The 11,401-nt window shown below is 41.0% G+C and overlaps 1 pseudogene; it reads left to right on the plus strand.

Annotated features, from left to right (window-relative positions):
• The first annotated feature begins 2,774 nt into the window (after nt 1–2,774).
• On the plus strand, nt 2,775–4,458 carry LOC112483219 (annotated as a pseudogene).
• The last annotated feature ends 6,943 nt before the right edge of the window (nt 4,459–11,401 follow it).

Raw genomic sequence — 11,401 nt, forward strand, 5'->3', positions numbered from 1 at the left:
ATATATAAAATCATCCATTTTCTTCTGTGTGCACCTTATCTCCTTTTGCCTTTGCCAATTTGGGTCTTTGAGTTCCCCCCTTTCAGTCATTTTTACCTCAATTTGTTTCTATATATGATGAACGTTCATTACTAACTTGCTATGACAATTCTCTTATTATTATTTAAGCTTATAATGCCCTGTTCTTAGTAAGAGTTGCACTCCTCTGCTTCTATTTGCCTGCTAGTCATTTTACTCCTAATTATGTATGTTTTTTGTTTTGTCATTTTGTTTTAGTTGAGGTGACCACTTTCAGTATGTCCTGTAGTGCAGGCCTCACAGTGGAGAATTCCAATTTTTGTATGTCCGGAAAAATCTTAATTTCTCCTTCATATCTAAAGGAGAACTTAGCTGAATACATTATTCTAGTCTGGTAGTTCCTTTCAGTTAATAGTTTAACTATTTGATTCCATTCCTTTCTGGCTTGTATGGTTTGCACTGAGAAGTCTGATGATAATTTAATGGGTTTCCTTTATAAGTTCCTGTCTTCTTTTCACTGGCTGCCCTGAGAATTCTGTCTTTTTCATTGATTTTTGATAACTTTAATACAATGTGTCTTGGTGAAGGTCTTTTCGGGTTGAGGTAATTGGATATTCTGTTGACTTCTTGAATTCCAAGCTCCTGCTCATTCCTTAGATTTGGGGCATTCTCGTCCACTATTTGTCTGAAAATGCTTTGTAGTCCCTGCTCCTTTTCCTCACCTTCAGTAATGCGCATTATTCTTATGTTTCCTGTCTTGATGGTATCAGCTAGTTCTTGAATTTCTCTTTCATTAGTTTTCATTCTTCGGTTTCTCTTTTCTTCCTTCTGATTTGTTTCTAGATTTCTGTCTTCTATATCACTGATCCTTTCCTCCATTCGCTCTACTCTATTTCCTAAGTTTGTATTTCATTTTTCAATTCTTGCAGTGTGTTTTTTTTTATCTCCAGAATTTCTATTTGGTTGTTTTTGAGGCTTTCAATCTCCTTGCTCTGTTTATCTTGCTGGTTTTGCAATTTCTGAAATTGTTGATGTGACTCATTTTGGAACTCAGTGAGGTAGAGGATTAGCTTCAGGTTGTTGTGACCCATTCTCAGGTGCCGCTTGCCTTGTTTTTTCAGAAGTACCATCCTGAATTCTCTATCTTTTAAGCTGCATATTTCTATGTCTGAAAGCCTATTTGCTGGAGATTTTTCTCTTTTACTGAAATATCTTGTCACTTTGGTTCTTCATGGTGTTTAATGAACTATTTCTCTGCCTGAGCATTAATGGAAGTATATTCTGTTGTTTTTCCAGAAAGAAGATTTATTATATAAAGGGCTCTCTTTAGCCTGCTGTAAGGAAGGTGCTTTTCTTTTGGTTTCAAGTAGGTGGCGTCTAAGCCTCTTGGATCCCTGCTTTATATAAATTCTAACGTCTTTATTTCCTTGTAGATTTTAATCACACTCACTACTCTCAGTTTCAGTTCCTGTCAGTATTAGCAACAGTTTTGGTAGCGTTTTCTGAGCCCCTGGGGCTCCACGGTGATCGGTCTTGGAGGGAATGGGGGGAGGAGTCCTTGGATTGGGTGTTGGGGGCTGTGGCTCAGCCTTGTTTTTGCAACCAGGGCCAGTAGAAATCAACTGTCGTTTCTCTGTGGTCCAGTCCCACTTCTCTTCTTTCTGCCCTGATGACTGAGCCCTGCTGCTGGCTGCGTAGAAAAGTCCCAGCACTTCTAGGCAGGGCTGTTCAGGGAAGTCGCTGCACCTTCTCCCCTCCCCCTCCTTCTGCAGGTTGCTCCAGAGGCTGAGAGAGGTAGCTTCATTCTCTGCATCTTTTGCTCACATTCCCCTGGTGTTTCACAGTGAACGGTCTCGGAGGGTATGGAGGGAGAGGCCCTCTCGGTTGGGGGTTGGGGGCTGCAGGTTAGCCTCAGGGCCAGATAAATCAACTGTTGTTTCTCTGCTCTCCCACCTTGCTTCTCTGCTTTCTGCCCTGATGACTGAGCCTAGCTGCCGGCTGTGTAGAAAGGTCCCGGCACTTCCAGGCAGAGCTGATCAGCGAAGTCACTGCACCTTCACCCCTCCCCCTCTTCCTACAAGGAGCTCCTGCAGCTATGAGAGACAGCTTCCTTATTTGTCCCAGTCCACTGCCCAACACCTGGAATTCTGACCTGTGGTAGCTCTTATGCACAGATCCCACACTCAAACGTGCTGGTGTGCAGTTTGGATGTTTTTGTTGAGTTTTAGATGTTTAACTTATTGTTGTTTCAAGGAGAGAGATCTGATGACATTTCTCACTCCACCATGTTTTCCCAGAATTCACATTTAGTGTAAAGAAGAGAGACACCCTCTGAGAACAGAGTTGATCAGGTAAACATGAGAGTGAATTTATAGGAAGAGTTCAGAAAACTAACTCATGGCTCAATCACTGGATGTGCCTGATGAAAAGGACTCTAAGTTTATCTGTTTGTGGTGAGGAGCAAAGTGTGTAGACGATGTGACTGTATTGAAGTTTTGAAGTAGTACTTGAGAGTAATGGGAAATAGAGCTGAGACAAGAGTAAAAAATTAGCCACCTATGCAACTCTACCACCCAACTAGGATATTGTTCTTCTCAAGTTCTCAGCAACAGTATAGTGTTCTATAGGCACACTGCAGTATCCAGCACAGCCATCCTGCCTGTTAGTCCCTTAAGGGGTGATCGGCCAAGGGAAGTCAGTCCCAGCAGGTCTTGTGGTGTGACTCATAGGTCATCCTGTGACATGACACGTTATAGATGAGTAGGAGTTGGTGTGGTGAAGAAGTCTGCTTTACTCTTCGTGAGGAAAATGAAGGAGTGAAGGAGGAAAGAGGCAGAGGAGGAGGCCAGGACTGGACTAGGACTGAACTAGAACTGATCAAGGAGGTGACGGTGGACCTGCTGGCAGCCGCAGCCTTTACCCATCGGTGATGGGAGCGCCAGGCGTTATTGCTTGTGAGGTGGTTGGTTGGCTAGGCCTCAGTGGCCAGGGCCGTGAACTTTGGGGACCACGCTAGTGGGTTCTGCCACAATAAGATGATCAGGTTCATCAATAATGAAGTTCTCATGAACAGAGGCACCCCGGATTTCTATGTAACCTTCTGCTCGGGGTCCTGGAGCGAGGTAGAGGATCGGCTTCAGGTTGTCACGACACTCTCAGGTGCTTCTTGCTCTCAAGAGGGCCTATGCCTGGAGCTCTCTGGCCTTGGGTGTGCATATGGGTGCAAGGCATCAAGAGCAGCAGGTGCCCCAGGTACGGAGGCTGCAGGAGCAGTTGGAGGAGCGTGAGACAGTCACTTGGACTCTGGTCTCCAAGCTGTAGTGGCTATGGGAGGAGTGTGAGGAGAAGGCCTCACCGGTCCACTTCACCCAGGCTGCTCTGCAGCAGGAGCTGAATGAGTTGATGTGTTTCATTGGCAGCTGCTCCAGGTTGAGAAGTCAGTCCAGGTCACCCTGCTGGCCCATGAAATAATGCCTAGGGCTCAACCTGAACAGCTTAGGGCCCCAGCATGGCCCCTGAATGCAGAGTAACAGAGAGATATGCCCATGGGGATGCATAGCATGCTGCATTTCAACGCCCAGATGTTAGCCCCAACAGCTGCCTTTTTTGTGCTGGGACCCCCAAGTGCCTGCACCCAAGCCATGCAACCCACTCTGCCAATACCAATGTCAATGCCAATATCAATGTCAATGCCTTCCTTATTTCCATTTCACCCACCATTTCCATTGAGAGTCCCATTCTTGCCACCTCTACCACCACCAGCATTAGTCATGGAAGCAAGAGTAATCCCAATTCAGATGCCTCCTCTGGGGGTCTACCTCCTGGCCTGGGGACTCCAGTGGGCTTCCATGGGGAGCTGGCCCCACTCTGGGGGACCAGAGGAGCTGCAGCCAGGAGGAAGGTCCTGAAATTCTCCAGGGTACAGTCCTCTTGGGGGACATTAGAAGCATTAACCAGAAAGGAGGTACAGCGAGGCCCCAGGGGATGTTCCCCCTTGGTGATAGCTGGAGTCACAGCCAGGAACAAGGTCCAGAGAGACCTCAGAAGGTGGTTACCCTGAGCAACAGCAGGAACCAGAGCCAAGAAGAACGTCCAGAGAGACCCTGGGGGACTGTCCCCCTGGGGAGCAGCAGAAGCCACAACCAGGAAGGAGGTCCACAGAGGCCCCAGGTGACCCCCCTGGGAGGCAGAAGGTGCCATAGTATAAGAGAAAATCCAAAGAAACAGCAGCATCAGGGGCAGAAGGCCAAGCGACCAAAAGTGAAAAGAACTTCAGAATCCCAGCAACAGAAGATGTCTGCCTTGTGATGTAGTTCAGGGAATTGGGACTGCCCATGGTAAAAAGTGATGAATTTTTCATGGTGCTAGACCTGCTATAAATGCAAGAAAGTCTGTACTGCAGTTGAGAGTGGAGGCCTGAACCCAGGGCAAACTCACTAATTTCAGAAAGGTAAGAATGGAAACACCACAAAGAAAAACCAATTTCCTATGGCTACCCTTCTGAGCAGAAAGTAACTCATTTACTTCATAGAAAACTTGAAATTAAATTATCATAGAGAAAATTAAATAAAATAATCCATTACCCCATTACCCAAACTAAGAACTTTTTATCATTGTGGTACACATACACAAATACATACATATATTTATGTTCTTTTTTATTTTTAATGTATTTTAAATTAAATTTATTGGGGTAACATGGTTAATAATCTTTTTTTTTTATTAGCTTGAACAAAGAGGAACTGCTTTTGAATATCACACTCTTTAAATAGAAGATTTCATCTAACTGTATTTAAATTCGTGGGTCGTGAATTCTGGATGGCTGATGCTGATTGGCTGACACCCTAGAAACTGAAGTCATGAAGCCTTTTTTTCTCTTTTTCCATTCCTTTCTGTTTTCTTATTAACCTCATTTTCCTGAAAATTCATGTATTTGGCCGAGAATAGCCGTATTTTTTTTAGAGTTATATACTATGTTTAATTTAAGAGCATTGTTTTTCCTTGAAAATGCTATTGTAAACTACTGCAATGTTCATGTTTACTTCTTGTTTTTATTTAAATTTTATAGGTGAAGGCCTGTTTTTGTTTCTCTGAGCCTCATGGAATTTTCTTGTTGCTGAAGAAGCTGACCTGTCCTGTTAGAAGATCTTCAAGAGCCTAAAGAAATCACACCTCTAGCTGAGAAGGGTGAGAATTCAGGGAAGAAGAGATGCTTTGGCATTCATTAGGGGGACAAGGGAGGGCAAAATAATTTTGTTAGAATTTAAATTATCTGTTGAGACAAGAATTAGTTAGGAACTGCAGTGTTACATTCATTAAACAAATAGTTATTCTCTAGTATGTGTCAGGAACTAGATTTACATGTTAAATATCTGGTACACATTATAACGTGATTTGATGAGTTTGGTTAGATTACAGGAGAGAGCACAATTTGAGATAAAAAATTGATCAGAGATGACTTCTTTGCCTTGCACGTGGTATGACTTTCAGGTAAACACAATTGAAATGACAACCAGTTATTTTTGCAGTTCCCAAAGGAGATGGGAGGATGTCAAAGAGACTTTCATGATAGGACTTGAGTGACATAACTGCTTATCTCATTGGTCCCTGGTGAGACAAGTGAACAGTGGCAAAAATCAGGAAAGTGGCCTCATAAGAATGCAAGCAGGACTTTTCTTTTACTCTGCCGATTTCCTCCCTTAAGAGGGATAGCTAGCTGTTCTGGTTGAAAGACCACTAGATGACTGTCTTAAAGAAGGGCAGTGCTTGGGAGAGTGTTAGCTGCACACTCAAGTCCTCAGCCTCAGCCAGTTTCATCTCAAGAGTGGATGAAGAACAAAATAGATTCCAAGGATAGACATCTTGCTTCTATTGGGAAAAGTAATTGGATTAAAAATAGACTGGACTGGGACAGGCACTCTTGCGAATGCCCCTGTGCCCCTTGTCTTTCATTTGATGTATTTTTTGTGGACTCTCCACTCCCCTTAGGCAGCTGCTGCAAGCAAGGAGGGAGCCAAGGTGGAGCCCAGGGGGTAGGAGGTTATATCGGCCTCCAGTCTCAACAAAAATGTTCCAGTTTTTCCTGTGGGACCCCGGCTTACTAAGCTCAGTCTTTTTCAGTTTTTCCCCCTCATTTTAACTAGTAATAAAGCATGTGCACTTGCCTGCTGTGTCTTCTGTGTAGTGTGCATCTTAGGGCAGTATGCTCAGAGACAACAGTTTAAATCTGCATCATCCTTCTATCTCACTGAGATGAAGAAAAGTTTAATTTCATTCACTATTGAAGGGCCCCTCCTCTTTAAGAGAGTTACTCAAGAATGGGAGGAGGAGGGGCTTCTGTGGTACCTTCAATCCATTTTGTGATCATTTCTGCTACCCTCACTGTCCAGGTCCACATGGTTCCTTGAAGTATCTCTACTGTTCCCAGGCCTGTGGGACGGGGGGCACAAGAAGTAAGATATTTCCGCCTAAGCTGGGAGACCTAATGCCTAGGGTTCACTCTCTCTAGGCATACCAAGAAGCTATTTCCCTGAGGCCCTGATTTTGAGTAGAAATTTCCCTCCTGCATTCTGCTCTCCAAGGCACTGTCCCCTCCCTCCCATGCATAATTCCATCAAGGTGCTCAGGATTCTGGAAAATAGCCATGCTTAGTGGAAAATAGCCATGCTTAGTGGGTTAACAAGACAAATGTTCCCTGAGGCAAAGGAAGGTGGCTCGCTACCTACTTGGTGTAGGGGCAGGGATAAGGCAGAGCACAGAAGTGATCCCGCCCCACCAGCTATCTCTCTTCCCTCAGAAGCCTGATTACCAGGAGGCCTTTGTTACCTGGGAGTACATTGAAGATGAAGAGGACCATCAGGAACATCAAGTCAAAGCTTGGTTTTCTGGATTGAGGGCTGGTTTTGTGATACTCTTGTGTGTGCTGATAGCTCCATGGAATTTTGGGAGGAAGAGACACAGATGAGAGTTGGATATTTTCCAGTATTATCCATTTTGATATACCATCAGGTCATTCTATATTTCACTATAGTTGCTTCATTTATGGTTTCAAATGCTATTCATTGGCATGCCTTTAGGTTGGCATGAAGGCAAACTCACCCTTTGCATAGCTTTTACATAGTTTAATATGATTACAGTCTCTCGGGGCTGACTTTTTCCAAAGCAACCTGAATCATAGAGGCTCTCAAAACACTGCTTTCTTCTGTGCTGGGTACACACAAGAAAAGGCAGCAGGTTTCTGAGGCAAGAACCTGAACTTTGGAATTAGAAAGACCTGGATTCAGATACTTGCTCTGCTATTCACTAGCTGCATGACCTGGAACAATTTACTGAACTTCTCTGATCCTTCCAAAAGTTATGGCTCCTTTCTCTCATCCTCAGGGTTCTGCTCTGTGTTGATGGGGTAATGGATATAAGGGATTATTAATGATGGCAAGAGCTACCATTGAGTGCCTAGTATGTGCCAGGCACTCCAAGTACATTACCCCTTTTGGTGACTGTAAGATATAATAGGTACCCATATTAATAGTTCTTCAAAGTTGGTATTATTAACCCAATTTTACAGATGTGGTAACTCAATAACCAAATTTAGGAATTGGTGAAGTCCGGCTTCAAAGTGAAATTTTACTGGTTCCGATGTCTGTGCTCTTTCTGTTATATCACACTGCCTTAACATTGTACCCTTACTAAGAAATACATTTTTTTTGTGTTACCATGAATTATCAATGCTTAAATCCAAAGAAATGACTTTAAGATGTAGTGGCAGCTTGGTTGTCATGGAGCTGCTCTTTTAGAATCTCTCAAGTTTTGGGATATATAACCACCTAGGCTGCCAGAGTAGGCCCACTATTATCCCAAGACTGCAAAACAGAAAGAAAAAAAATAAAGAAAAGAAAAGAAAAGAAAAAAAAAGGGTGATAATTTAAGCAGTGGGAGTGACTTGTATTTGATTCAGCAGACTGGCTTTATGAAAAGTTCATAGAGCTTAGTTCAATAGTATTAAGATAGAGCCTATTTTTACTGCTTATCTAAAGTCTGTCTGAACTATCCAGTTTTTGTTTTAAGTGGATAAGGTGACATCTTATCCAATATATATTCATATATGCTTTCAATTGAAGAAGTAATGGGAAAGGAGACTTCAAAATCTTTAGACTCATGTTGCAAATAAGGAATGGAACTGATTTTTTTTAAAAAAATCATGGTACTAAATCTATTACAGAGTGGCAAAGAAATACATAATTTATCGCATGCTTGGTAAAATCTCAACACTAAATAGTAGCAGATTCTTATTATGTGGTGCAGGCACTGTGCTTAGTGCTCTTGAGGAGTTTCCTCATTTCTAGCATATAATAGAGTGAGTGCATCCACTGCCACTAAGTCTTACATAAACTTAAGGATACTAAACAGCCCTGGTCTGTGACCTTATGAAGTTGCTATTGAACAGATTTTCTAGTTGACTATGTTTGTTCTTTGGCACTTCAGACAAATGTTCAGGACCACAATGAGGCATAGGAAGAGCTGATGTACTGGGTATCGATACTCCCAGGGGATCTATTATGATTCCTTGAGTGTCGCTACCCATTTGGTTCCCTGTTGGAAGCACTCTATTTAATGGACTTAAGAATTCCTCCAGTAGGTCAGATCCTGATCCATTTAGCCCAATATCTCTGGGGCATAAAGGAATTGTAGAAAAGCATCATATCCCCCTTAGTATCAGCTTTAAGAGGTAAGAAATGCCAATAGGAATCTCTAGCTATTTTTTTATTATTATTACTATACAGATCAAATGAACAGCATGCAGGTGGAGAAGTCTTCCTTGCACCGGGCACTGTGTTAGACTCTATGATAGTGATCATTACTGCTCTTGATCTATTCTATTAGAAAAAAATAAGATTAATATACACCAAATACTAGTTATCAGCCTTTTCATCAATTGTTCTATCATATTTTCTGTCCTGCAGATATCAGTTTTCTAAAGATCCCGTGTATCAAACAACATTCTTTAATAAATGATTATTTTATCTTTTTAAAATTAAGAAAGCCTGTATAGCTATAAAGTCCCCTCACATAAAGTTGATATAATGTCAACTAAAAGTAGTCACTTGGTATTTACATTTAAGATTTTTGTGAAGATTTAATGAATATTATTACTATTATTATTACTCGCAGCCTAATCACAGGCAGATGGACAATTTTACTAGGCTTTTTGTAATACTGACAATACCTCAGAATCCATCATTTCTACCTTCTTAAACTTCTATGAACTTTGGGAAGACAAGTTAGGAGCAATTTTTGTAGAAAGCTAGTAGTTTTAATACATGTTAAATACCAGTAAGCACTAAAGGATTTTAGAGAAGTCCACGTTCAGTATGTACCATTTTGGGTTGCAAAGCTTCCACAATAGCCAAATGGTTTCAGATTGTGCATCCAGTCAACAAAAAAGTTTCTAAGAAAGTTAACTTTGTTTTACTTCAGAACAATATGCAGTATTATAGCTGCACATGTGACATTCTCCAGCTCTTTGTTTTTTATGTTGGTATCTACTAGTTTAGGTTTTATTCTTTATTCCGCACTACATTACAAAAATAACTTCACACACAGTAGAAACCCGTGATTACTTTGTGGTAGGCAGCCTTAAATCGTACCCCAGTCTTTATAAAATGATGAAAAAGAGCTCTCTTAGGGTTTTGTCTGTAAGTAAAAGTTTCAGGATATTTAATCTCATTTATTTTTTGCTTGATATATATTTACTTTGATCATTACAATGAGCCATATTGGTTCCAGGAAAGAAACGGACTAAGCAGGTATTGAAAAAAATTCATGCCTTTACCACTGCAATTCCTGATACTGTCCAGACAGTTTTGAAATGGCGAGCTTTGTAAAAGACTCATACTATTGAACTCTCCGCTGATTAATGTTTCTAGCATTTTTTTTCATGAAATGTTTACTACTGAGAAGGAAAAGAAAAATAACGTCAATGTTGCATCTGTAACTACAAAATCCATTTAGAAATCCACCATTAGCTGTTTTGTTTGCTGGATTATAATATTTCACAAGGCTGCATAGGGGAATATTTATTTGGTCCATTTCATTTTATTGCTTTCCCAAATTTTGGTGTTTGTGGTGTATAAATCAAAGTGATCATACATGTTTTAAAACAGTGGTTTCTTAAAAAATGTTGAGGCAGAAAAAATGTATAGATAAAATAACCATCTCTTGGATTCTAATCTTTTATTTTAAGTTCCAGTGGTGGAACTTTATTTTTGACCTTCCAAGAAAGAGAACAGATTTTTTTTTTTTTTTTACAAAGAAATGATATTTTCTTGTACTGGTATCATATTCTGAGGGAGAAAGAAGATTCAGTCATAATCCAGAGGTGACTGGGTTGATGAGACCAAAAGGGCTACATGATGATTTATTTGTCTGTCAGGTGCCAAGGTGTGGGATGTGCAGAGTTATTTCTGTAAACCAAAATGAGAGAGATCACAAGATAGATGTCGGTAAACGATGAATGTAAAAGAAGTCAATGATATGCTCTTTGGGACAAATAAGAAGCCACACTCTCTGCAGAGGGTTCTCTCTACAAAGAGAAAGAGGAAGGAGAAAATAAGGGAGCTAATTAGGTGCAGGTACTGTGTTAAGATCTGAGTGTGCAAAGTGTGATTACAACATCATCCTTGTCATTGAGGAGTTCAAAGACTAGTAGGAAAAGGAAACTTGGATGTCTCTTAGGTTCCAGCCAAATCACATATGTCATTTCATTTTATCTTCATGGGGAAAGATAAGTAAAAACTGGCTAAGATTGGCCTTCAACTGGTCTAGAAAAAGAAGAAAGAGGAGAATTATATCCTGGTCTGCCAAGGATAGAATATCCCCAGACCACTTAAAAAAAATAATAAACTACTCTATTAGATAAAAGCTGCTGATGATACAGATTTCAGACCTGTAAGCCTGAGCGAATAGACCTTGACTCTGTAAGAGCCTTACTAGACATACTAACCAATGAAGCCCAGGCTAAAACAGTGTATCTGTTCTCATAAGGCATGTAGATAGATGTAGAGATACTATAAGTCAGAGCATGGGAACAGTAGACACCTGAGAAGTGTAAGAAGAATATTCTAGAAGTCAAAGTTACAATTGCTAGATAGGTAGTGACCTCAGAATTAATGTTGGGAGGCAGAAGAGGATAGTGGTGAAATGCACAGGCTTTATAGTTAGCAGCCTGTGTTCAAATCCTGGGACTGACACTGACCAGTTGTATTACCTTGTGCAGGCAACCTCTGTACTTTGGCTTCCCCATTGGTAAAATGAGGATTATGATAGTATTTGTTTCATAGGCTTGTTGATATAAATAAATGAGATAATATATGCAAAGTGCTTAGCA

The sequence above is a fragment of the Pteropus alecto genome, unplaced genomic scaffold (assembly GCF_000325575.1).
Source record: "Pteropus alecto unplaced genomic scaffold, ASM32557v1 scaffold116, whole genome shotgun sequence".
NCBI lineage: Eukaryota > Metazoa > Chordata > Mammalia > Chiroptera > Pteropodidae > Pteropus > Pteropus alecto.